A 27,821-nucleotide genomic window follows, 5' to 3' on the forward strand; every position below is an offset into this window, starting at 1 on the left:
CTGGCCCCAGGGGAAATTAAGTTGAATAGCCCTGGTATAGGGGCTAAGGGCACAATGGATAACGCATGTGACTATGGATCAGAGGCTCAGTGTGTAAAATAACTGGTAAGTACTAGAATGTTAGACAAGAGCTAATTTGGAGGCCCAAACAAAAACCTGGTCTTTGTCCACTGATTAAATGTCAGTGCCCTACGAAAAAGCAGCCGTGATCGTATAGTGGTAAGTACTCTGCGTTGTGAAATAAATAAGTGGTAAATCCTTTAATGTTGAACCAAGGGTTCATTTGGAAGATCAAACCAGATTCTGTCTTCTATCTTCTCAATTTTTAAGCAAGTAAAACTACTGTGTATCGTTTTTGTTTTTTGTTGATAGATTGGTCTTTGTACACTGATTTGATGTCAGACCCCAGTATCAAAAAGTAGATGTGGTAGTATAGCCTATGTACACTGCATTTTGTATGCAGCAGTCCATCAGACCCTCCAGTTGATATACTCCAGTCCACAACCCATCTTTGAAATCAATTAAAAAAAAATAATCATCTTGTTTACGGGTTTAATTCTGTGTTAGCACTAGGTTAGACCTGGTTTGGTCTTGGTTAAGGCCTTGCTGAATTTTGCTTTCCACCTGCTTTGATTCAGGGTTAGTTCTGGTTCAGACCTGGTTGGTATTCGTCTAGTCCTAGTTTTAATTCAGGTTCGGTACTGGATGGGTAATTTTGCAAAGGAATGTTGCTAAAGCATTTGGTATGTTATTTCACACAACATTTGACAACATTTTGATACAGTAGTGTCGTGTTGTGCACCTCTGGTCCTCCGAAAAATCTGGCCCCAGGGGAAATTAAGTTGAATAGCCCTGGTATAGGGGCTAAGGGCACAATGGATAACGCATGTGACTATGGATCAGAGGCTCAGTGTGTAAAATAACTGGTAAGTACTAGAATGTTAGACAAGAGCTAATTTGGAGGCCCAAACAAAAACCTGGTCTTTGTCCACTGATTAAATGTCAGTGCCCTACGAAAAAGCAGCCGTGATCGTATAGTGGTAAGTACTCTGCGTTGTGGTCGCAGCAACCCCGGTTCGAATCTGGGTCACGGCATACCTACCAAGATTTCTTTGAATTTTCCTCAATCAGTTTCATACATAAGAATATTACAGTAAATGGATAGCTTGACAGCATTCATAAATGTCCAATAATACAATATTCTCACTATGATAGAAATATGCCAGGCATTGCAGTGCTCAGTTTGAGTGTTTCTACTGATGTTCATCAGTTTGTCCTTAAACTCTGGACAACTGAGCCACAAAGCTGGACTTTTAGGGGCTAGTGGCGCAACGGATAACGCGTCTGACTACGGATCAGAAGATTGTAGGTTCGACTCCTGGCTAGCTCGCATCAAATTTTAACTTTAAAACGGTCAGTTGATCAGTGTGAAATAAATAAGTGGTTGATCCTTTAATGTTGAACCAAGGGTTCATTTGGAAGATCAAACCAGATTCTGTCTTCTATCTTCTCAATTTTTAAGCAAGTAACACTACTGTGTATCGTTTTTGTTTTTTGTTGATAGATTGGTCTTTGTACACTGATTTGATGTCAGACCCCAGTATCAAAAAGTAGATGTGGTAGTATAGCCTATGTACACTGCATTTTGTATGCAGCAGTCCATCAGACCCTCCAGTTGATATACTCCAGTCCACAACCCATCTTTGAAATCAATTTAAAAAAAAGAATCATCTTGTTTACGGGTTTAATTCTGTGTTAGCACTAGGTTAGACCTGGTTTGGTCTTGGTTAAGGCCTTGCTGAATTTTGCTTTCCACCTGCTTTGATTCAGGGTTAGTTCTGGTTCAGACCTGGTTGGTATTCGTCTAGTCCTAGTTTTAATTCAGGTTCGGTACTGGATGGGTAATTTTGCAAAGGAATGTTGCTAAAGCATTTGGTATGTTATTTCACACAACATTTGACAACATTTTGATACAGTAGTGTCGTGTTGTGCACCTCTGGTCCTCCGAAAAATCTGGCCCCAGGGGAAATTAAGTTGAATAGCCCTGGTATAGGGGCTAAGGGCACAATGGATAACGCATGTGACTATGGATCAGAGGATTCTAGGCTCAGTGTGTAAAATAACTGGTAAGTACTAGAATGTTAGACAAGAGCTAATTTGGAGGCCCAAACAAAAACCTGGTCTTTGTCCACTGATTAAATGTAAGTGCCCTACGAAAAAGCAGCCGTGATCGTATAGTGGTAAGTACTCTGCGTTGTGGTCGCAGCAACCCCGGCTCGAATCCGGGTCACGGCATACCTAGCAAGATTTCTTTGCATTTTTCTCAATCAGTTTCATACATAAGAATATTACAGTAAATAGATAGCTTGACAGCATTCATAAATGTCCAATAATACAATATTCTCACTATGATAGAAATATGCCAGGCATTGCAGTGCTCAGTTTGAGTGTTTCTACTGATATTCATCAGTTTGTCCTTAAACTCTGGACAACTGAGCCACAAAGCTGGAGTTTTAGGGGCTAGTGGCACAATGGATAACGCGTCTGACTACGGATCAGAAGATTCTAGGTTCGACTCCTGGCTAGCTCGCATCAAATTTTAACTTGAAAACGGTCAGTTGATCAGTGTGAAATAAATAAGTGGTAAATCCTTTAATGTTGAACCAAGGGTTCATTTGGAAGATCAAACCAGATTCTGTCTTCTATCTTCTCAATTTTTAAGCAAGTAAAACTACTGTGTATCGTTTTTGTTTTTTGTTGATAGATTGGTCTTTGTACACTGATTTGATGTCAGACCCCAGTATCAAAAAGTAGATGTGGTAGTATAGCCTATGTACACTGCATTTTGTATGCAGCAGTCCATCAGACCCTCCAGTTGATATACTCCAGTCCACAACTCATCTTTGAAATCAATAAAAAAAAAATAATCATCTTGTTTACGGGTTTAATTCTGTGTTAGCACTAGGTTAGACCTGGTTTGGTCTTGGTTAAGGCCTTGCTGAATTTTGCTTTCCACCTGCTTTGATTCAGGGTTAGTTCTGGTTCAGACCTGGTTGGTATTCGTCTAGTCCTAGTTTTAATTCAGGTTCGGTACTGGATGGGTAATTTTGCAAAGGAATGTTGCTAAAGCATTTGGTATGTTATTTCACACAACATTTGACAACATTTTGATAGAGTAGTGTCGTGTTGTGCACCTCTGGTCCTCCGAAAAATCTGGCCCCAGGGGAAATTAAGTTGAATAGCCCTGGTATAGGGGCTAAGGGCACAATGGATAACGCATGTGACTATGGATCAGAGGATTCTAGGCTCAGTGTGTAAAATAACTGGTAAGTACTAGAATGTTAGACAAGAGCTAATTTGGAGGCCCAAACAAAAACCTGGTCTTTGTCCACTGATTAAATGTAAGTGCCCTACGAAAAAGCAGCCGTGATCGTATAGTGGTAAGTACTCTGCGTTGTGGTCGCAGCAACCCCGGCTCGAATCCGGGTCACGGCATACCTAGCAAGATTTCTTTGCATTTTTCTCAATCAGTTTCATACATAAGAATATTACAGTAAATAGATAGCTTGACAGCATTCATAAATGTCCAATAATACAATATTCTCACCATGATAGAAATATGCCAGGCATTGCAGTGCTCAGTTTGAGTGTTTCTACTGATATTCATCAGTTTGTCCTTAAACTCTGGACAACTGAGCCACAAAGCTGGAGTTTTAGGGGCTAGTGGCACAATGGATAACGCGTCTGACTACGGATCAGAAGATTCTAGGTTCGACTCCTGGCTAGCTCGCATCAAATTTTAACTTGAAAACGGTCAGTTGATCAGTGTGAAATAAATAAGTGGTAAATCCTTTAATGTTGAACCAAGGGTTCATTTGGAAGATCAAACCAGATTCTGTCTTCTATCTTCTCAATTTTTAAGCAAGTAAAACTACTGTGTATCGTTTTTGTTTTTTGTTGATAGATTGGTCTTTGTACACTGATTTGATGTCAGACCCCAGTATCAAAAAGTAGATGTGGTAGTATAGCCTATGTACACTGCATTTTGTATGCAGCAGTCCATCAGACCCTCCAGTTGATATACTCCAGTCCACAACCCATCTTTGAAATCAATTAAAAAAAAATAATCATCTTGTTTACGGGTTTAATTCTGTGTTAGCACTAGGTTAGACCTGGTTTGGTCTTGGTTAAGGCCTTGCTGAATTTTGCTTTCCACCTGCTTTGATTCAGGGTTAGTTCTGGTTCAGACCTGGTTGGTATTCGTCTAGTCCTAGTTTTAATTCAGGTTCGGTACTGGATGGGAAATTTTGCAAAGGAATGTTGCTAAAGCATTTGGTATGTTATTTCACACAACATTTGACAACATTTTGATACAGTAGTGTCGTGTTGTGCACCTCTGGTCCTCCGAAAAATCTGGCCCCAGGGGAAATTAAGTTGAATAGCCCTGGTATAGGGGCTAAGGGCACAATGGATAACGCATGTGACTATGGATCAGAGGCTCAGTGTGTAAAATAACTGGTAAGTACTAGAATGTTAGACAAGAGCTAATTTGGAGGCCCAAACAAAAACCTGGTCTTTGTCCACTGATTAAATGTCAGTGCCCTACGAAAAAGCAGCCGTGATCGTATAGTGGTAAGTACTCTGCGTTGTGAAATAAATAAGTGGTAAATCCTTTAATGTTGAACCAAGGGTTCATTTGGAAGATCAAACCAGATTCTGTCTTCTATCTTCTCAATTTTTAAGCAAGTAAAACTACTGTGTATCGTTTTTGTTTTTTGTTGATAGATTGGTCTTTGTACACTGATTTGATGTCAGACCCCAGTATCAAAAAGTAGATGTGGTAGTATAGCCTATGTACACTGCATTTTGTATGCAGCAGTCCATCAGACCCTCCAGTTGATATACTCCAGTCCACAACCCATCTTTGAAATCAATTAAAAAAAAATAATCATCTTGTTTACGGGTTTAATTCTGTGTTAGCACTAGGTTAGACCTGGTTTGGTCTTGGTTAAGGCCTTGCTGAATTTTGCTTTCCACCTGCTTTGATTCAGGGTTAGTTCTGGTTCAGACCTGGTTGGTATTCGTCTAGTCCTAGTTTTAATTCAGGTTCGGTACTGGATGGGAAATTTTGCAAAGGAATGTTGCTAAAGCATTTGGTATGTTATTTCACACAACATTTGACAACATTTTGATACAGTAGTGTCGTGTTGTGCACCTCTGGTCCTCCGAAAAATCTGGCCCCAGGGGAAATTAAGTTGAATAGCCCTGGTATAGGGGCTAAGGGCACAATGGATAACGCATGTGACTATGGATCAGAGGCTCAGTGTGTAAAATAACTGGTAAGTACTAGAATGTTAGACAAGAGCTAATTTGGAGGCCCAAACAAAAACCTGGTCTTTGTCCACTGATTAAATGTCAGTGCCCTACGAAAAAGCAGCCGTGATCGTATAGTGGTAAGTACTCTGCGTTGTGAAATAAATAAGTGGTAAATCCTTTAATGTTGAACCAAGGGTTCATTTGGAAGATCAAACCAGATTCTGTCTTCTATCTTCTCAATTTTTAAGCAAGTAAAACTACTGTGTATCGTTTTTGTTTTTTGTTGATAGATTGGTCTTTGTACACTGATTTGATGTCAGACCCCAGTATCAAAAAGTAGATGTGGTAGTATAGCCTATGTACACTGCATTTTGTATGCAGCAGTCCATCAGACCCTCCAGTTGATATACTCCAGTCCACAACCCATCTTTGAAATCAATTAAAAAAAAATAATCATCTTGTTTACGGGTTTAATTCTGTGTTAGCACTAGGTTAGACCTGGTTTGGTCTTGGTTAAGGCCTTGCTGAATTTTGCTTTCCACCTGCTTTGATTCAGGGTTAGTTCTGGTTCAGACCTGGTTGGTATTCGTCTAGTCCTAGTTTTAATTCAGGTTCGGTACTGGATGGGTAATTTTGCAAAGGAATGTTGCTAAAGCATTTGGTATGTTATTTCACACAACATTTGACAACATTTTGATACAGTAGTGTCGTGTTGTGCACCTCTGGTCCTCCGAAAAATCTGGCCCCAGGGGAAATTAAGTTGAATAGCCCTGGTATAGGGGCTAAGGGCACAATGGATAACGCATGTGACTATGGATCAGAGGCTCAGTGTGTAAAATAACTGGTAAGTACTAGAATGTTAGACAAGAGCTAATTTGGAGGCCCAAACAAAAACCTGGTCTTTGTCCACTGATTAAATGTCAGTGCCCTACGAAAAAGCAGCCGTGATCGTATAGTGGTAAGTACTCTGCGTTGTGAAATAAATAAGTGGTAAATCCTTTAATGTTGAACCAAGGGTTCATTTGGAAGATCAAACCAGATTCTGTCTTCTATCTTCTCAATTTTTAAGCAAGTAAAACTACTGTGTATCGTTTTTGTTTTTTGTTGATAGATTGGTCTTTGTACACTGATTTGATGTCAGACCCCAGTATCAAAAAGTAGATGTGGTAGTATAGCCTATGTACACTGCATTTTGTATGCAGCAGTCCATCAGACCCTCCAGTTGATATACTCCAGTCCACAACCCATCTTTGAAATCAATTAAAAAAAAATAATCATCTTGTTTACGGGTTTAATTCTGTGTTAGCACTAGGTTAGACCTGGTTTGGTCTTGGTTAAGGCCTTGCTGAATTTTGCTTTCCACCTGCTTTGATTCAGGGTTAGTTCTGGTTCAGACCTGGTTGGTATTCGTCTAGTCCTAGTTTTAATTCAGGTTCGGTACTGGATGGGTAATTTTGCAAAGGAATGTTGCTAAAGCATTTGGTATGTTATTTCACACAACATTTGACAACATTTTGATACAGTAGTGTCGTGTTGTGCACCTCTGGTCCTCCGAAAAATCTGGCCCCAGGGGAAATTAAGTTGAATAGCCCTGGTATAGGGGCTAAGGGCACAATGGATAACGCATGTGACTATGGATCAGAGGCTCAGTGTGTAAAATAACTGGTAAGTACTAGAATGTTAGACAAGAGCTAATTTGGAGGCCCAAACAAAAACCTGGTCTTTGTCCACTGATTAAATGTCAGTGCCCTACGAAAAAGCAGCCGTGATCGTATAGTGGTAAGTACTCTGCGTTGTGGTCGCAGCAACCCCGGTTCGAATCTGGGTCACGGCATACCTACCAAGATTTCTTTGAATTTTCCTCAATCAGTTTCATACATAAGAATATTACAGTAAATGGATAGCTTGACAGCATTCATAAATGTCCAATAATACAATATTCTCACTATGATAGAAATATGCCAGGCATTGCAGTGCTCAGTTTGAGTGTTTCTACTGATGTTCATCAGTTTGTCCTTAAACTCTGGACAACTGAGCCACAAAGCTGGACTTTTAGGGGCTAGTGGCGCAACGGATAACGCGTCTGACTACGGATCAGAAGATTGTAGGTTCGACTCCTGGCTAGCTCGCATCAAATTTTAACTTTAAAACGGTCAGTTGATCAGTGTGAAATAAATAAGTGGTTGATCCTTTAATGTTGAACCAAGGGTTCATTTGGAAGATCAAACCAGATTCTGTCTTCTATCTTCTCAATTTTTAAGCAAGTAACACTACTGTGTATCGTTTTTGTTTTTTGTTGATAGATTGGTCTTTGTACACTGATTTGATGTCAGACCCCAGTATCAAAAAGTAGATGTGGTAGTATAGCCTATGTACACTGCATTTTGTATGCAGCAGTCCATCAGACCCTCCAGTTGATATACTCCAGTCCACAACCCATCTTTGAAATCAATTTAAAAAAAAGAATCATCTTGTTTACGGGTTTAATTCTGTGTTAGCACTAGGTTAGACCTGGTTTGGTCTTGGTTAAGGCCTTGCTGAATTTTGCTTTCCACCTGCTTTGATTCAGGGTTAGTTCTGGTTCAGACCTGGTTGGTATTCGTCTAGTCCTAGTTTTAATTCAGGTTCGGTACTGGATGGGTAATTTTGCAAAGGAATGTTGCTAAAGCATTTGGTATGTTATTTCACACAACATTTGACAACATTTTGATACAGTAGTGTCGTGTTGTGCACCTCTGGTCCTCCGAAAAATCTGGCCCCAGGGGAAATTAAGTTGAATAGCCCTGGTATAGGGGCTAAGGGCACAATGGATAACGCATGTGACTATGGATCAGAGGCTCAGTGTGTAAAATAACTGGTAAGTACTAGAATGTTAGACAAGAGCTAATTTGGAGGCCCAAACAAAAACCTGGTCTTTGTCCACTGATTAAATGTCAGTGCCCTACGAAAAAGCAGCCGTGATCGTATAGTGGTAAGTACTCTGCGTTGTGAAATAAATAAGTGGTAAATCCTTTAATGTTGAACCAAGGGTTCATTTGGAAGATCAAACCAGATTCTGTCTTCTATCTTCTCAATTTTTAAGCAAGTAAAACTACTGTGTATCGTTTTTGTTTTTTGTTGATAGATTGGTCTTTGTACACTGATTTGATGTCAGACCCCAGTATCAAAAAGTAGATGTGGTAGTATAGCCTATGTACACTGCATTTTGTATGCAGCAGTCCATCAGACCCTCCAGTTGATATACTCCAGTCCACAACCCATCTTTGAAATCAATTAAAAAAAAATAATCATCTTGTTTACGGGTTTAATTCTGTGTTAGCACTAGGTTAGACCTGGTTTGGTCTTGGTTAAGGCCTTGCTGAATTTTGCTTTCCACCTGCTTTGATTCAGGGTTAGTTCTGGTTCAGACCTGGTTGGTATTCGTCTAGTCCTAGTTTTAATTCAGGTTCGGTACTGGATGGGTAATTTTGCAAAGGAATGTTGCTAAAGCATTTGGTATGTTATTTCACACAACATTTGACAACATTTTGATACAGTAGTGTCGTGTTGTGCACCTCTGGTCCTCCGAAAAATCTGGCCCCAGGGGAAATTAAGTTGAATAGCCCTGGTATAGGGGCTAAGGGCACAATGGATAACGCATGTGACTATGGATCAGAGGCTCAGTGTGTAAAATAACTGGTAAGTACTAGAATGTTAGACAAGAGCTAATTTGGAGGCCCAAACAAAAACCTGGTCTTTGTCCACTGATTAAATGTCAGTGCCCTACGAAAAAGCAGCCGTGATCGTATAGTGGTAAGTACTCTGCGTTGTGGTCGCAGCAACCCCGGTTCGAATCTGGGTCACGGCATACCTACCAAGATTTCTTTGAATTTTCCTCAATCAGTTTCATACATAAGAATATTACAGTAAATGGATAGCTTGACAGCATTCATAAATGTCCAATAATACAATATTCTCACTATGATAGAAATATGCCAGGCATTGCAGTGCTCAGTTTGAGTGTTTCTACTGATGTTCATCAGTTTGTCCTTAAACTCTGGACAACTGAGCCACAAAGCTGGACTTTTAGGGGCTAGTGGCGCAATGGATAACGCGTCTGACTACGGATCAGAAGATTGTAGGTTCGACTCCTGGCTAGCTCGCATCAAATTTTAACTTTAAAACGGTCAGTTGATCAGTGTGAAATAAATAAGTGGTTGATCCTTTAATGTTGAACCAAGGGTTCATTTGGAAGATCAAACCAGATTCTGTCTTCTATCTTCTCAATTTTTAAGCAAGTAACACTACTGTGTATCGTTTTTGTTTTTTGTTGATAGATTGGTCTTTGTACACTGATTTGATGTCAGACCCCAGTATCAAAAAGTAGATGTGGTAGTATAGCCTATGTACACTGCATTTTGTATGCAGCAGTCCATTAGACCCTCCAGTTGATATACTCCAGTCCACAACCCATCTTTGAAATCAATTTAAAAAAAAGAATCATCTTGTTTACGGGTTTAATTCTGTGTTAGCACTAGGTTAGACCTGGTTTGGTCTTGGTTAAAGCCTTGCTGAATTTTGCTTTCCACCTGCTTTGATTCAGGGTTAGTTCTGGTTCAGACCTGGTTGGTATTCATCTAGTCCTAGTTTTAATTCAGGTTCGGTACTGGATGGGTAATTTTGCAAAGGAATGTTGCTAAAGCATTTGGTATGTTATTTCACACAACATTTGACAACATTTTGATACAGTAGTGTCGTGTTGTGCACCTCTGGTCCTCCGAAAAATCTGGCCCCAGGGGAAATTAAGTTGAATAGCCCTGGTATAGGGGCTAAGGGCACAATGGATAACGCATGTGACTATGGATCAGAGGATTCTAGGCTCAGTGTGTAAAATAACTGGTAAGTACTAGAATGTTAGACAAGAGCTAATTTGGAGGCCCAAACAAAAACCTGGTCTTTGTCCACTGATTAAATGTAAGTGCCCTACGAAAAAGCAGCCGTGATCGTATAGTGGTAAGTACTCTGCGTTGTGGTCGCAGCAACCCCGGCTCGAATCCGGGTCACGGCATACCTAGCAAGATTTCTTTGCATTTTTCTCAATCAGTTTCATACATAAGAATATTACAGTAAATAGATAGCTTGACAGCATTCATAAATGTCCAATAATACAATATTCTCACTATGATAGAAATATGCCAGGCATTGCAGTGCTCAGTTTGAGTGTTTCTACTGATATTCATCAGTTTGTCCTTAAACTCTGGACAACTGAGCCACAAAGCTGGAGTTTTAGGGGCTAGTGGCACAATGGATAACGCGTCTGACTACGGATCAGAAGATTCTAGGTTCGACTCCTGGCTAGCTCGCATCAAATTTTAACTTGAAAACGGTCAGTTGATCAGTGTGAAATAAATAAGTGGTAAATCCTTTAATGTTGAACCAAGGGTTCATTTGGAAGATCAAACCAGATTCTGTCTTCTATCTTCTCAATTTTTAAGCAAGTAACACTACTGTGTATCGTTTTTGTTTTTTGTTGATAGATTGGTCTTTGTACACTGATTTGATGTCAGACCCCAGTATCAAAAAGTAGATGTGGTAGTATAGCCTATGTACACTGCATTTTGTATGCAGCAGTCCATTAGACCCTCCAGTTGATATACTCCAGTCCACAACCCATCTTTGAAATCAATTTAAAAAAAAGAATCATCTTGTTTACGGGTTTAATTCTGTGTTAGCACTAGGTTAGACCTGGTTTGGTCTTGGTTAAAGCCTTGCTGAATTTTGCTTTCCACCTGCTTTGATTCAGGGTTAGTTCTGGTTCAGACCTGGTTGGTATTCATCTAGTCCTAGTTTTAATTCAGGTTCGGTACTGGATGGGTAATTTTGCAAAGGAATGTTGCTAAAGCATTTGGTATGTTATTTCACACAACATTTGACAACATTTTGATACAGTAGTGTCGTGTTGTGCACCTCTGGTCCTCCGAAAAATCTGGCCCCAGGGGAAATTAAGTTGAATAGCCCTGGTATAGGGGCTAAGGGCACAATGGATAACGCATGTGACTATGGATCAGAGGATTCTAGGCTCAGTGTGTAAAATAACTGGTAAGTACTAGAATGTTAGACAAGAGCTAATTTGGAGGCCCAAACAAAAACCTGGTCTTTGTCCACTGATTAAATGTAAGTGCCCTACGAAAAAGCAGCCGTGATCGTATAGTGGTAAGTACTCTGCGTTGTGGTCGCAGCAACCCCGGCTCGAATCCGGGTCACGGCATACCTAGCAAGATTTCTTTGCATTTTTCTCAATCAGTTTCATACATAAGAATATTACAGTAAATAGATAGCTTGACAGCATTCATAAATGTCCAATAATACAATATTCTCACTATGATAGAAATATGCCAGGCATTGCAGTGCTCAGTTTGAGTGTTTCTACTGATATTCATCAGTTTGTCCTTAAACTCTGGACAACTGAGCCACAAAGCTGGAGTTTTAGGGGCTAGTGGCACAATGGATAACGCGTCTGACTACGGATCAGAAGATTCTAGGTTCGACTCCTGGCTAGCTCGCATCAAGTTTTAACTTGAAAACGGTCAGTTGATCAGTGTGAAATAAATAAGTGGTAAATCCTTTAATGTTGAACCAAGGGTTCATTTGGAAGATCAAACCAGATTCTGTCTTCTATCTTCTCAATTTTTAAGCAAGTAAAACTACTGTGTATCGTTTTTGTTTTTTGTTGATAGATTGGTCTTTGTACACTGATTTGATGTCAGACCCCAGTATCAAAAAGTAGATGTGGTAGTATAGCCTATGTACACTGCATTTTGTATGCAGCAGTCCATCAGACCCTCCAGTTGATATACTCCAGTCCACAACCCATCTTTGAAATCAATTAAAAAAAAATAATCATCTTGTTTACGGGTTTAATTCTGTGTTAGCCCTAGGTTAGACCTGGTTTGGTCTTGGTTAAGGCCTTGCTGAATTTTGCTTTCCACCTGCTTTGATTCAGGGTTAGTTCTGGTTCAGACCTGGTTGGTATAAGTCTAGTCCTAGTTTTAATTCAGGTTCGGTACTGGATGGGTAATTTTGCAAAGGAATGTTGCTAAAGCATTTGGTAAGTTATTTCACACAACATTTGACAACATTTTGATACAGTAGTGTCGTGTTGTGCACCTCTGGTCCTCCGAAAAATCTGGCCCCAGGGGAAATTAAGTTGAATAGCCCTGGTGTAGGGGCTAAGGGCACAATGGATAACGCATGTGACTATGGATCCTAGGATTCTAGGCTCAGTGTGTAAAATAACTGGTAAGTACTAGAATGTTAGACAAGAGCTAATTTGGAGGCCCAAACAAAAACCTGGTCTTTGTCCACTGATTAAATGTCAGTGCCCTACGAAAAAGCAGCTGTGATCGTATAGTGGTAAGTACTCTGCGTTGTGGTCGCAGCAACCCCGGTCCGAATCCGGGTCACGACATACCTAGCAAGATTTCATTGCATTTTTCTCAATCAGTTTCATACATAAGAATATTACAGTAAATAGATAGCTTGACAGCATTCATAAATGTCCAATAATACAATATTCTCACTATGATAGAAATATGCCAGGCATTGCAGTGCTCAGTTTGAGTGTTTCTACTGATATTCATCAGTTTGTCCTTAAACTCTGGACAACTGAGCCACAAAGCTGGAGTTTTAGGGGCTAGTGGCGCAATGGATAACGCGTCTGACTACGGATCAGAAGATTCTAGGTTCGACTCCTGGCTAACTCGCATCAATTTTTAACTTGAAAACGGTCAGTTGATCAGTGTGAAATAAATAAGTGGTAAATCCTTTAATGTTAAACCAAGGGTTCATTTGGAAGATCAAACCAGATTCTGTCTTCTATCTTCTCAATTTTTAAGCAAGTAAAACTACTGTGTATCATTTTTGTTTTTTGTTGATAGATTGGTCTTTGTACACTGATTTGATGTCAGACCCCAGTATCAAAAAGTAGATGTGGTAGTATAGCCTATGTACACTGCATTTTGTATGCAGCAGTCCATCAGACCCTCCAGTTGATATACTCCAGTCCACAACCCATCTTTGAAATCAATTTAAAAAAAAGAATCATCTTGTTTACGGGTTTAATTCTGTGTTAGCACTAGGTTAGACCTGGTTTGGTCTTGGTTAAGGCCTTGCTGAATTTTGCTTTCCACCTGCTTTGATTCAGGGTTAGTTCTGGTTCAGACCTGGTTGGTATTCGTCTAGTCCTAGTTTTAATTCAGGTTCGGTACTGGATGGGTAATTTTGCAAAGGAATGTTGCTAAAGCATTTGGTATGTTATTTCACACAACATTTGACAACATTTTGATACAGCAGTGTCGTGTTGTGCACCTCTGGTCCTCCGAAAAATCTGGCCCCAGGGGAAATTAAGTTGAATAGCCCTGGTATAGGGGCTAAGGGCACAATGGATAACGCATGTGACTATGGATCAGAGGATTCTAGGCTCAGTGTGTAAAATAACTGGTAAGTACTAGAATGTTAGACAAGAGCTAATTTGGAGGCCCAAACAAAAACCTGGTCTTTGTCCACTGATTAAATGTCAGTGCCCTACGAAAAAGCAGCCGTGATCGTATAGTGGTAAGTACTCTGCGTTGTGGTCGCAGCAACCCTGGTTCGAATCTGGGTCACGGCATACCTACCAAGAATTCTTTGCATTTTTCTCAATCAGTTTCATACATAAGAATATTACAGTAAATGGATAGCTTGACAGCATTCATAAATGTCCAATAATACAATATTCTCACTATGATAGAAATATGCCAGGCATTGCAGTGCTCAGTTTGAGCGTTTCTACTGATATTCATCAGTTTGTCCTTAAACTCTGGACAACTGAGCCACAAAGCTGGAGTTTTAGGGGCTAGTGGCGCAATGGATAACGCGTGTGATTAAGGATCAGAAGATTCTAGGTTCGACTCCTGGCTAGCTCGCATCAAATTTTAACTTGAAAACGGTCAGTTGATCAGTGTGAAATAAATAAGTGGTAAATCCTTTAATGTTGAACCAAGGGTTCATTTGGAAGATCAAACCAGATTCTGTCTTCTATCTTCTCAATTTTTAAGCAAGTAAAACTACTGTGTATCGTTTTTGTTTTTTGTTGATAGATTGGTCTTTGTACACTGATTTGATGTCAGACCCCAGTATCAAAAAGTAGATGTGGTAGTATAGCCTATGTACACTGCATTTTGTATGCAGCAGTCCATCAGACCCTCCAGTTGATATACTCCAGTCCACAACCCATCTTTGAAATCAATTAAAAAAAAATAATCATCTTGTTTACGGGTTTAATTCTGTGTTAGCCCTAGGTTAGACCTGGTTTGGTCTTGGTTAAGGCCTTGCTGAATTTTGCTTTCCACCTGCTTTGATTCAGGGTTAGTTCTGGTTCAGACCTGGTTGGTATTCGTCTAGTCCTAGTTTTAATTCAGGTTCGGTACTGGATGGGTAATTTTGCAAAGGAATGTTGCTAAAGCATTTGGTAAGTTATTTCACACAACATTTGACAACATTTTGATACAGTAGTGTCGTGTTGTGCACCTCTGGTCCTCCGAAAAATCTGGCCCCAGGGGAAATTAAGTTGAATAGCCCTGGTGTAGGGGCTAAGGGCACAATGGATAACGCATGTGACTATGGATCCTAGGATTCTAGGCTCAGTGTGTAAAATAACTGGTAAGTACTAGAATGTTAGACAAGAGCTAATTTGGAGGCCCAAACAAAAACCTGGTCTTTGTCCACTGATTAAATGTCAGTGCCCTACGAAAAAGCAGCTGTGATCGTATAGTGGTAAGTACTCTGCGTTGTGGTCGCAGCAACCCCGGTCCGAATCCGGGTCACGACATACCTAGCAAGATTTCATTGCATTTTTCTCAATCAGTTTCATACATAAGAATATTACAGTAAATAGATAGCTTGACAGCATTCATAAATGTCCAATAATACAATATTCTCACTATGATAGAAATATGCCAGGCATTGCAGTGCTCAGTTTGAGTGTTTCTACTGATATTCATCAGTTTGTCCTTAAACTCTGGACAACTGAGCCACAAAGCTGGAGTTTTAGGGGCTAGTGGCGCAATGGATAACGCGTGTGATTAAGGATCAGAAGATTCTAGGTTCGACTCCTGGCTAACTCGCATCAATTTTTAACTTGAAAACGGTCAGTTGATCAGTGTGAAATAAATAAGTGGTAAATCCTTTAATGTTAAACCAAGGGTTCATTTGGAAGATCAAACCAGATTCTGTCTTCTATCTTCTCAATTTTTAAGCAAGTAAAACTACTGTGTATCATTTTTGTTTTTTGTTGATAGATTGGTCTTTGTACACTGATTTGATGTCAGACCCCAGTATCAAAAAGTAGATGTGGTAGTATAGCCTATGTACACTGCATTTTGTATGCAGCAGTCCATCAGACCCTCCAGTTGATATACTCCAGTCCACAACCCATCTTTGAAATCAATTTAAAAAAAAGAATCATCTTGTTTACGGGTTTAATTCTGTGTTAGCACTAGGTTAGACCTGGTTTGGTCTTGGTTAAGGCCTTGCTGAATTTTGCTTTCCACCTGCTTTGATTCAGGGTTAGTTCTGGTTCAGACCTGGTTGGTATTCGTCTAGTCCTAGTTTTAATTCAGGTTCGGTACTGGATGGGTAATTTTGCAAAGGAATGTTGCTAAAGCATTTGGTATGTTATTTCACACAACATTTGACAACATTTTGATACAGCAGTGTCGTGTTGTGCACCTCTGGTCCTCCGAAAAATCTGGCCCCAGGGGAAATTAAGTTGAATAGCCCTGGTATAGGGGCTAAGGGCACAATGGATAACGCATGTGACTATGGATCAGAGGATTCTAGGCTCAGTGTGTAAAATAACTGGTAAGTACTAGAATGTTAGACAAGAGCTAATTTGGAGGCCCAAACAAAAACCTGGTCTTTGTCCACTGATTAAATGTCAGTGCCCTACGAAAAAGCAGCCGTGATCGTATAGTGGTAAGTACTCTGCGTTGTGGTCGCAGCAACCCTGGTTCGAATCTGGGTCACGGCATACCTACCAAGATTTCTTTGCATTTTTCTCAATCAGTTTCATACATAAGAATATTACAGTAAATGGATAGCTTGACAGCATTCATAAATGTCCAATAATACAATATTCTCACTATGATAGAAATATGCCAGGCATTGCAGTGCTCAGTTTGAGTGTTTCTACTGATATTCATCAGTTTGTCCTTAAACTCTGGACAACTGAGCCACAAAGCTGGAGTTTTAGGGGCTAGTGGCGCAATGGATAACGCGTGTGATTAAGGATCAGAAGATTCTAGGTTCGACTCCTGGCTAGCTCGCATCAAATTTTAACTTGAAAACGGTCAGTTGATCAGTGTGAAATAAATAAGTGGTAAATCCTTTAATGTTGAACCAAGGGTTCATTTGGAAGATCAAACCAGATTCTGTCTTCTATCTTCTCAATTTTTAAGCAAGTAAAACTACTGTGTATCGTTTTTGTTTTTTGTTGATAGATTGGTCTTTGTACACTGATTTGATGTCAGACCCCAGTATCAAAAAGTAGATGTGGTAGTATAGCCTATGTACACTGCATTTTGTATGCAGCAGTCCATCAGACCCTCCAGTTGATATACTCCAGTCCACAACCCATCTTTGAAATCAATTTAAAAAAAAGAATCATCTTGTTTACGGGTTTAATTCTGTGTTAGCACTAGGTTAGACCTGGTTTGGTCTTGGTTAAGGCCTTGCTGAATTTTGCTTTCCACCTGCTTTGATTCAGGGTTAGTTCTGGTTCAGACCTGGTTGGTATTCGTCTAGTCCTAGTTTTAATTCAGGTTCGGTACTGGATGGGTAATTTTGCAAAGGAATGTTGCTAAAGCATTTGGTATGTTATTTCACACAACATTTGACAACATTTTGATACAGCAGTGTCGTGTTGTGCACCTCTGGTCCTCCGAAAAATCTGGCCCCAGGGGAAATTAAGTTGAATAGCCCTGGTATAGGGGCTAAGGGCACAATGGATAACGCATGTGACTATGGATCAGAGGATTCTAGGCTCAGTGTGTAAAATAACTGGTAAGTACTAGAATGTTAGACAAGAGCTAATTTGGAGGCCCAAACAAAAACCTGGTCTTTGTCCACTGATTAAATGTCAGTGCCCTACGAAAAAGCAGCCGTGATCGTATAGTGGTAAGTACTCTGCGTTGTGGTCGCAGCAACCCTGGTTCGAATCTGGGTCACGGCATACCTACCAAGATTTCTTTGCATTTTTCTCAATCAGTTTCATACATAAGAATATTACAGTAAATGGATAGCTTGACAGCATTCATAAATGTCCAATAATACAATATTCTCACTATGATAGAAATATGCCAGGCATTGCAGTGCTCAGTTTGAGTGTTTCTACTGATATTCATCAGTTTGTCCTTAAACTCTGGACAACTGAGCCACAAAGCTGGAGTTTTAGGGGCTAGTGGCGCAATGGATAACGCGTGTGATTAAGGATCAGAAGATTCTAGGTTCGACTCCTGGCTAGCTCGCATCAAATTTTAACTTGAAAACGGTCAGTTGATCAGTGTGAAATAAATAAGTGGTAAATCCTTTAATGTTAAACCAAGGGTTCATTTGGAAGATCAAACCAGATTCTGTCTTCTATCTTCTCAATTTTTAAGCAAGTAAAACTACTGTGTATCATTTTTGTTTTTTGTTGATAGATTGGTCTTTGTACACTGATTTGATGTCAGACCCCAGTATCAAAAAGTAGATGTGGTAGTATAGCCTATGTACACTGCATTTTGTATGCAGCAGTCCATCAGACCCTCCAGTTGATATACTCCAGTCCACAACCCATCTTTGAAATCAATTAAAAAAAAATAATCATCTTGTTTACGGGTTTAATTCTGTGTTAGCACTAGGTTAGACCTGGTTTGGTCTTGGTTAAGGCCTTGCTGAATTTTGCTTTCCACCTGCTTTGATTCAGGGTTAGTTCTGGTTCAGACCTGGTTGGTATTCGTCTAGTCCTAGTTTTAATTCAGGTTCGGTACTGGATGGGTAATTTTGCAAAGGAATGTTGCTAAAGCATTTGGTATGTTATTTCACACAACATTTGACAACATTTTGATACAGCAGTGTCGTGTTGTGCACCTCTGGTCCTCCGAAAAATCTGGCCCCAGGGGAAATTAAGTTGAATAGCCCTGGTATAGGGGCTAAGGGCACAATGGATAACGCATGTGACTATGGATCAGAGGATTCTAGGCTCAGTGTGTAAAATAACTGGTAAGTACTAGAATGTTAGACAAGAGCTAATTTGGAGGCCCAAACAAAAACCTGGTCTTTGTCCACTGATTAAATGTCAGTGCCCTACGAAAAAGCAGCCGTGATCGTATAGTGGTAAGTACTCTGCGTTGTGGTCGCAGCAACCCTGGTTCGAATCTGGGTCACGGCATACCTACCAAGATTTCTTTGCATTTTTCTCAATCAGTTTCATACATAAGAATATTACAGTAAATGGATAGCTTGACAGCATTCATAAATGTCCAATAATACAATATTCTCACTATGATAGAAATATGCCAGGCATTGCAGTGCTCAGTTTGAGTGTTTCTACTGATATTCATCAGTTTGTCCTTAAACTCTGGACAACTGAGCCACAAGGCTGGAGTTTTAGGGGCTAGTGGCGCAATGGATAACGCGTGTGATTAAGGATCAGAAGATTCTAGGTTCGACTCCTGGCTAGCTCGCATCAAATTTTAACTTGAAAACGGTCAGTTGATCAGTGTGAAATAAATAAGTGGTAAATCCTTTAATGTTGAACCAAGGGTTCATTTGGAAGATCAAACCAGATTCTGTCTTCTATCTTCTCAATTTTTAAGCAAGTAAAACTACTGTGTATCGTTTTTGTTTTTTGTTGATAGATTGGTCTTTGTACACTGATTTGATGTCAGACCCCAGTATCAAAAAGTAGATGTGGTAGTATAGCCTATGTACACTGCATTTTGTATGCAGCAGTCCATCAGACCCTCCAGTTGATATACTCCAGTCCACAACCCATCTTTGAAATCAATTAAAAAAAAATAATCATCTTGTTTACGGGTTTAATTCTGTGTTAGCCCTAGGTTAGACCTGGTTTGGTCTTGGTTAAGGCCTTGCTGAATTTTGCTTTCCACCTGCTTTGATTCAGGGTTAGTTCTGGTTCAGACCTGGTTGGTATTCGTCTAGTCCTAGTTTTAATTCAGGTTCGGTACTGGATGGGTAATTTTGCAAAGGAATGTTGCTAAAGCATTTGGTATGTTATTTCACACAACATTTGACAACATTTTGATACAGCAGTGTCGTGTTGTGCACCTCTGGTCCTCCGAAAAATCTGGCCCCAGGGGAAATTAAGTTGAATAGCCCTGGTATAGGGGCTAAGGGCACAATGGATAACGCATGTGACTATGGATCAGAGGATTCTAGGCTCAGTGTGTAAAATAACTGGTAAGTACTAGAATGTTAGACAAGAGCTAATTTGGAGGCCCAAACAAAAACCTGGTCTTTGTCCACTGATTAAATGTCAGTGCCCTACGAAAAAGCAGCCGTGATCGTATAGTGGTAAGTACTCTGCGTTGTGGTCGCAGCAACCCTGGTTCGAATCTGGGTCACGGCATACCTACCAAGATTTCTTTGCATTTTTCTCAATCAGTTTCATACATAAGAATATTACAGTAAATGGATAGCTTGACAGCATTCATAAATGTCCAATAATACAATATTCTCACTATGATAGAAATATGCCAGGCATTGCAGTGCTCAGTTTGAGTGTTTCTACTGATATTCATCAGTTTGTCCTTAAACTCTGGACAACTGAGCCACAAAGCTGGAGTTTTAGGGGCTAGTGGCGCAATGGATAACGCGTGTGATTAAGGATCAGAAGATTCTAGGTTCGACTCCTGGCTAGCTCGCATCAAATTTTAACTTGAAAACGGTCAGTTGATCAGTGTGAAATAAATAAGTGGTAAATCCTTTAATGTTGAACCAAGGGTTCATTTGGAAGATCAAACCAGATTCTGTCTTCTATCTTCTCAATTTTTAAGCAAGTAAAACTACTGTGTATCGTTTTTGTTTTTTGTTGATAGATTGGTCTTTGTACACTGATTTGATGTCAGACCCCAGTATCAAAAAGTAGATGTGGTAGTATAGCCTATGTACACTGCATTTTGTATGCAGCAGTCCATCAGACCCTCCAGTTGATATACTCCAGTCCACAACCCATCTTTGAAATCAATTTAAAAAAAAGAATCATCTTGTTTACGGGTTTAATTCTGTGTTAGCACTAGGTTAGACCTGGTTTGGTCTTGGTTAAGGCCTTGCTGAATTTTGCTTTCCACCTGCTTTGATTCAGGGTTAGTTCTGGTTCAGACCTGGTTGGTATTCGTCTAGTCCTAGTTTTAATTCAGGTTCGGTACTGGATGGGTAATTTTGCAAAGGAATGTTGCTAAAGCATTTGGTATGTTATTTCACACAACATTTGACAACATTTTGATACAGCAGTGTCGTGTTGTGCACCTCTGGTCCTCCGAAAAATCTGGCCCCAGGGGAAATTAAGTTGAATAGCCCTGGTATAGGGGCTAAGGGCACAATGGATAACGCATGTGACTATGGATCAGAGGATTCTAGGCTCAGTGTGTAAAATAACTGGTAAGTACTAGAATGTTAGACAAGAGCTAATTTGGAGGCCCAAACAAAAACCTGGTCTTTGTCCACTGATTAAATGTCAGTGCCCTACGAAAAAGCAGCCGTGATCGTATAGTGGTAAGTACTCTGCGTTGTGGTCGCAGCAACCCTGGTTCGAATCTGGGTCACGGCATACCTACCAAGATTTCTTTGCATTTTTCTCAATCAGTTTCATACATAAGAATATTACAGTAAATGGATAGCTTGACAGCATTCATAAATGTCCAATAATACAATATTCTCACTATGATAGAAATATGCCAGGCATTGCAGTGCTCAGTTTGAGTGTTTCTACTGATATTCATCAGTTTGTCCTTAAACTCTGGACAACTGAGCCACAAAGCTGGAGTTTTAGGGGCTAGTGGCGCAATGGATAACGCGTGTGATTAAGGATCAGAAGATTCTAGGTTCGACTCCTGGCTAGCTCGCATCAAATTTTAACTTGAAAACGGTCAGTTGATCAGTGTGAAATAAATAAGTGGTAAATCCTTTAATGTTAAACCAAGGGTTCATTTGGAAGATCAAACCAGATTCTGTCTTCTATCTTCTCAATTTTTAAGCAAGTAAAACTACTGTGTATCATTTTTGTTTTTTGTTGATAGATTGGTCTTTGTACACTGATTTGATGTCAGACCCCAGTATCAAAAAGTAGATGTGGTAGTATAGCCTATGTACACTGCATTTTGTATGCAGCAGTCCATCAGACCCTCCAGTTGATATACTCCAGTCCACAACCCATCTTTGAAATCAATTAAAAAAAAATAATCATCTTGTTTACGGGTTTAATTCTGTGTTAGCACTAGGTTAGACCTGGTTTGGTCTTGGTTAAGGCCTTGCTGAATTTTGCTTTCCACCTGCTTTGATTCAGGGTTAGTTCTGGTTCAGACCTGGTTGGTATTCGTCTAGTCCTAGTTTTAATTCAGGTTCGGTACTGGATGGGTAATTTTGCAAAGGAATGTTGCTAAAGCATTTGGTATGTTATTTCACACAACATTTGACAACATTTTGATACAGCAGTGTCGTGTTGTGCACCTCTGGTCCTCCGAAAAATCTGGCCCCAGGGGAAATTAAGTTGAATAGCCCTGGTATAGGGGCTAAGGGCACAATGGATAACGCATGTGACTATGGATCAGAGGATTCTAGGCTCAGTGTGTAAAATAACTGGTAAGTACTAGAATGTTAGACAAGAGCTAATTTGGAGGCCCAAACAAAAACCTGGTCTTTGTCCACTGATTAAATGTCAGTGCCCTACGAAAAAGCAGCCGTGATCGTATAGTGGTAAGTACTCTGCGTTGTGGTCGCAGCAACCCTGGTTCGAATCTGGGTCACGGCATACCTACCAAGATTTCTTTGCATTTTTCTCAATCAGTTTCATACATAAGAATATTACAGTAAATGGATAGCTTGACAGCATTCATAAATGTCCAATAATACAATATTCTCACTATGATAGAAATATGCCAGGCATTGCAGTGCTCAGTTTGAGTGTTTCTACTGATATTCATCAGTTTGTCCTTAAACTCTGGACAACTGAGCCACAAGGCTGGAGTTTTAGGGGCTAGTGGCGCAATGGATAACGCGTGTGATTAAGGATCAGAAGATTCTAGGTTCGACTCCTGGCTAGCTCGCATCAAATTTTAACTTGAAAACGGTCAGTTGATCAGTGTGAAATAAATAAGTGGTAAATCCTTTAATGTTGAACCAAGGGTTCATTTGGAAGATCAAACCAGATTCTGTCTTCTATCTTCTCAATTTTTAAGCAAGTAAAACTACTGTGTATCGTTTTTGTTTTTTGTTGATAGATTGGTCTTTGTACACTGATTTGATGTCAGACCCCAGTATCAAAAAGTAGATGTGGTAGTATAGCCTATGTACACTGCATTTTGTATGCAGCAGTCCATCAGACCCTCCAGTTGATATACTCCAGTCCACAACCCATCTTTGAAATCAATTAAAAAAAAATAATCATCTTGTTTACGGGTTTAATTCTGTGTTAGCCCTAGGTTAGACCTGGTTTGGTCTTGGTTAAGGCCTTGCTGAATTTTGCTTTCCACCTGCTTTGATTCAGGGTTAGTTCTGGTTCAGACCTGGTTGGTATTCGTCTAGTCCTAGTTTTAATTCAGGTTCGGTACTGGATGGGTAATTTTGCAAAGGAATGTTGCTAAAGCATTTGGTAAGTTATTTCACACAACATTTGACAACATTTTGATACAGTAGTGTCGTGTTGTGCACCTCTGGTCCTCCGAAAAAATCTGGCCCCAGGGGAAATTAAGTTGAATAGCCCTGGTGTAGGGGCTAAGGGCACAATGGATAACGCATGTGACTATGGATCCTAGGATTCTAGGCTCAGTGTGTAAAATAACTGGTAAGTACTAGAATGTTAGACAAGAGCTAATTTGGAGGCCCAAACAAAAACCTGGTCTTTGTCCACTGATTAAATGTCAGTGCCCTACGAAAAGGCAGCCGTGATCGTATAGTGGTAAGTACTCTGCGTTGTGGTCGCAGCAACCCTGGTTCGAATCCGGGTCACGGCATGCCTAGCAAGATTTCATTGCATTTTTCTCAATCAGTTTCATACATAAGAATATTACAGTAAATAGATAGCTTGACAGCATTCATAAATGTCCAATAATACAATATTCTCACTATGATAGAAATATGCCAGGCATTGCAGTGCTCAGTTTGAGTGTTTCTACTGATATTCATCAGTTTGTCCTTAAACTCTGGACAACTGAGCCACAAAGCTGGACTTTTAGGGGCTAGTGGCGCAATGGATAACGCGTCTGACTACGGATCAGAAGATTCTAGGTTCGACTCCTGGCTAGCTCGCATAAAATTTTAACTTTAAAACGGTCAGTTGATCAGTGTGAAATAAATAAGTGGTTGATCCTTTAATGTTGAACCAAGGGTTCATTTGGAAGATCAAACCAGATTCTGTCTTCTATCTTCTCAATTTTTAAGCAAGTAACACTACTGTGTATCGTTTTTGTTTTTTGTTGATAGATTGGTCTTTGTACACTGATTTGATGTCAGACCCCAGTATCAAAAAGTAGATGTGGTAGTATAGCCTATGTACACTGCATTTTGTATGCAGCAGTCCATTAGACCCTCCAGTTGATATACTCCAGTCCACAACCCATCTTTGAAATCAATTTAAAAAAAAGAATCATCTTGTTTACGGGTTTAATTCTGTGTTAGCACTAGGTTAGACCTGGTTTGGTCTTGGTTAAAGCCTTGCTGAATTTTGCTTTCCACCTGCTTTGATTCAGGGTTAGTTCTGGTTCAGACCTGGTTGGTATTCATCTAGTCCTAGTTTTAATTCAGGTTCGGTACTGGATGGGTAATTTTGCAAAGGAATGTTGCTAAAGCATTTGGTATGTTATTTCACACAACATTTGACAACATTTTGATACAGTAGTGTCGTGTTGTGCACCTCTGGTCCTCCGAAAAATCTGGCCCCAGGGGAAATTAAGTTGAATAGCCCTGGTATAGGGGCTAAGGGCACAATGGATAACGCATGTGACTATGGATCAGAGGATTCTAGGCTCAGTGTGTAAAATAACTGGTAAGTACTAGAATGTTAGACAAGAGCTAATTTGGAGGCCCAAACAAAAACCTGGTCTTTGTCCACTGATTAAATGTAAGTGCCCTACGAAAAAGCAGCCGTGATCGTATAGTGGTAAGTACTCTGCGTTGTGGTCGCAGCAACCCCGGCTCGAATCCGGGTCACGGCATACCTAGCAAGATTTCTTTGCATTTTTCTCAATCAGTTTCATACATAAGAATATTACAGTAAATAGATAGCTTGACAGCATTCATAAATGTCCAATAATACAATATTCTCACTATGATAGAAATATGCCAGGCATTGCAGTGCTCAGTTTGAGTGTTTCTACTGATATTCATCAGTTTGTCCTTAAACTCTGGACAACTGAGCCACAAAGCTGGAGTTTTAGGGGCTAGTGGCACAATGGATAACGCGTCTGACTACGGATCAGAAGATTCTAGGTTCGACTCCTGGCTAGCTCGCATCAAATTTTAACTTTAAAACGGTCAGTTGATCAGTGTGAAATAAATAAGTGGTTGATCCTTTAATGTTGAACCAAGGGTTCATTTGGAAGATCAAACCAGATTCTGTCTTCTATCTTCTCAATTTTTAAGCAAGTAACACTACTGTGTATCGTTTTTGTTTTTTGTTGATAGATTGGTCTTTGTACACTGATTTGATGTCAGACCCCAGTATCAAAAAGTAGATGTGGTAGTATAGCCTATGTACACTGCATTTTGTATGCAGCAGTCCATCAGACCCTCCAGTTGATATACTCCAGTCCACAACCCATCTTTGAAATCAATTTAAAAAAAAGAATCATCTTGTTTACGGGTTTAATTCTGTGTTAGCACTAGGTTAGACCTGGTTTGGTCTTGGTTAAAGCCTTGCTGAATTTTGCTTTCCACCTGCTTTGATTCAGGGTTAGTTCTGGTTCAGACCTGGTTGGTATTCATCTAGTCCTAGTTTTAATTCAGGTTCGGTACTGGATGGGTAATTTTGCAAAGGAATGTTGCTAAAGCATTTGGTATGTTATTTCACACAACATTTGACAACATTTTGATACAGTAGTGTCGTGTTGTGCACCTCTGGTCCTCCGAAAAATCTGGCCCCAGGGGAAATTAAGTTGAATAGCCCTGGTATAGGGGCTAAGGGCACAATGGATAACGCATGTGACTATGGATCAGAGGATTCTAGGCTCAGTGTGTAAAATAACTGGTAAGTACTAGAATGTTAGACAAGAGCTAATTTGGAGGCCCAAACAAAAACCTGGTCTTTGTCCACTGATTAAATGTAAGTGCCCTACGAAAAAGCAGCCGTGATCGTATAGTGGTAAGTACTCTGCGTTGTGGTCGCAGCAACCCCGGCTCGAATCCGGGTCACGGCATACCTAGCAAGATTTCTTTGCATTTTTCTCAATCAGTTTCATACATAAGAATATTACAGTAAATAGATAGCTTGACAGCATTCATAAATGTCCAATAATACAATATTCTCACTATGATAGAAATATGCCAGGCATTGCAGTGCTCAGTTTGAGTGTATCTACTGATATTCATCAGTTTGTCCTTAAACTCTGGACAACTGAGCCACAAAGCTGGAGTTTTAGGGGCTAGTGGCACAATGGATAACGCGTCTGACTACGGATCAGAAGATTCTAGGTTCTCTGGCTAGCTCGCATCAAATTTTAACTTGAAAACGGTCAGTTGATCAGTGTGAAATAAATAAGTGGTAAATCCTTTAATGTTGAACCAAGGGTTCATTTGGAAGATCAAACCAGATTCTGTCTTCTATCTTCTCAATTTTTAAGCAAGTAAAACTACTGTGTATCGTTTTTGTTTTTTGTTGATAGATTGGTCTTTGTACACTGATTTGATGTCAGACCCCAGTATCAAAAAGTAGATGTGGTAGTATAGCCTATGTACACTGCATTTTGTATGCAGCAGTCCATCAGACCCTCCAGTTGATATACTCCAGTCCACAACCCATCTTTGAAATCAATTAAAAAAAAATAATCATCTTGTTTACGGGTTTAATTCTGTGTTAGCACTAGGTTAGACCTGGTTTGGTCTTGGTTAAGGCCTTGCTGAATTTTGCTTTCCACCTGCTTTGATTCAGGGTTAGTTCTGGTTCAGACCTGGTTGGTATTCGTCTAGTCCTAGTTTTAATTCAGGTTCGGTACTGGATGGGTAATTTTGCAAAGGAATGTTGCTAAAGCATTTGGTATGTTATTTCACACAACATTTGACAACATTTTGATACAGTAGTGTCGTGTTGTGCACCTCTGGTCCTCCGAAAAATCTGGCCCCAGGGGAAATTAAGTTGAATAGCCCTGGTATAGGGGCTAAGGGCACAATGGATAACGCATGTGACTATGGATCAGAGGCTCAGTGTGTAAAATAACTGGTAAGTACTAGAATGTTAGACAAGAGCTAATTTGGAGGCCCAAACAAAAACCTGGTCTTTGTCCACTGATTAAATGTCAGTGCCCTACGAAAAAGCAGCCGTGATCGTATAGTGGTAAGTACTCTGCGTTGTGGTCGCAGCAACCCCGGTTCGAATCTGGGTCACGGCATACCTACCAAGATTTCTTTGAATTTTCCTCAATCAGTTTCATACATAAGAATATTACAGTAAATGGATAGCTTGACAGCATTCATAAATGTCCAATAATACAATATTCTCACTATGATAGAAATATGCCAGGCATTGCAGTGCTCAGTTTGAGTGTTTCTACTGATGTTCATCAGTTTGTCCTTAAACTCTGGACAACTGAGCCACAAAGCTGGACTTTTAGGGGCTAGTGGCGCAATGGATAACGCGTCTGACTACGGATCAGAAGATTGTAGGTTCGACTCCTGGCTAGCTCGCATCAAATTTTAACTTTAAAACGGTCAGTTGATCAGTGTGAAATAAATAAGTGGTTGATCCTTTAATGTTGAACCAAGGGTTCATTTGGAAGATCAAACCAGATTCTGTCTTCTATCTTCTCAATTTTTAAGCAAGTAACACTACTGTGTATCGTTTTTGTTTTTTGTTGATAGATTGGTCTTTGTACACTGATTTGATGTCAGACCCCAGTATCAAAAAGTAGATGTGGTAGTATAGCCTATGTACACTGCATTTTGTATGCAGCAGTCCATTAGACCCTCCAGTTGATATACTCCAGTCCACAACCCATCTTTGAAATCAATTTAAAAAAAAGAATCATCTTGTTTACGGGTTTAATTCTGTGTTAGCACTA

At 39.9% G+C, this 27,821-nt stretch overlaps 10 non-coding genes across 10 annotated transcripts; all 10 read left to right on the top strand.

Moving 5' to 3' along the window:
• The first annotated feature begins 2,517 nt into the window (after positions 1-2,517).
• trnar-acg (transfer RNA arginine (anticodon ACG)) lies at positions 2,518-2,590 on the top strand. The gene has a single exon. It is a non-coding gene; the product is annotated as a tRNA-Arg (tRNA).
• Positions 2,591-3,717: 1,127 nt separating this feature from the next.
• Positions 3,718-3,790, top strand: trnar-acg (transfer RNA arginine (anticodon ACG)). The gene has a single exon. It is a non-coding gene; the product is annotated as a tRNA-Arg (tRNA).
• Positions 3,791-9,385: 5,595 nt separating this feature from the next.
• Positions 9,386-9,458, top strand: trnar-acg (transfer RNA arginine (anticodon ACG)). The gene has a single exon. It is a non-coding gene; the product is annotated as a tRNA-Arg (tRNA).
• A 1,127-nt stretch (positions 9,459-10,585) lies between these two features.
• On the top strand, positions 10,586-10,658 carry trnar-acg (transfer RNA arginine (anticodon ACG)). Its single transcript has one exon. It is a non-coding gene; the product is annotated as a tRNA-Arg (tRNA).
• A 1,127-nt stretch (positions 10,659-11,785) lies between these two features.
• On the top strand, positions 11,786-11,858 carry trnar-acg (transfer RNA arginine (anticodon ACG)). Its single transcript has one exon. It is a non-coding gene; the product is annotated as a tRNA-Arg (tRNA).
• A 1,127-nt stretch (positions 11,859-12,985) lies between these two features.
• On the top strand, positions 12,986-13,058 carry trnar-acg (transfer RNA arginine (anticodon ACG)). Its single transcript has one exon. It is a non-coding gene; the product is annotated as a tRNA-Arg (tRNA).
• Positions 13,059-23,492: 10,434 nt separating this feature from the next.
• trnah-gug (transfer RNA histidin (anticodon GUG)) lies at positions 23,493-23,564 on the top strand. The gene has a single exon. It is a non-coding gene; the product is annotated as a tRNA-His (tRNA).
• Positions 23,565-23,786: 222 nt separating this feature from the next.
• Positions 23,787-23,859, top strand: trnar-acg (transfer RNA arginine (anticodon ACG)). Its single transcript has one exon. It is a non-coding gene; the product is annotated as a tRNA-Arg (tRNA).
• Positions 23,860-24,986: 1,127 nt separating this feature from the next.
• On the top strand, positions 24,987-25,059 carry trnar-acg (transfer RNA arginine (anticodon ACG)). Its single transcript has one exon. It is a non-coding gene; the product is annotated as a tRNA-Arg (tRNA).
• Positions 25,060-27,374: 2,315 nt separating this feature from the next.
• trnar-acg (transfer RNA arginine (anticodon ACG)) lies at positions 27,375-27,447 on the top strand. The gene has a single exon. It is a non-coding gene; the product is annotated as a tRNA-Arg (tRNA).
• Positions 27,448-27,821: the final 374 nt, after the last annotated feature.

Source organism: Eucyclogobius newberryi, unplaced genomic scaffold, assembly GCF_026437365.1.
Source record: "Eucyclogobius newberryi isolate DKJ021-1_F unplaced genomic scaffold, fEucNew1.0.hap1 SCAF_10, whole genome shotgun sequence".
NCBI classification, from domain to species: domain Eukaryota; kingdom Metazoa; phylum Chordata; class Actinopteri; order Gobiiformes; family Gobiidae; genus Eucyclogobius; species Eucyclogobius newberryi.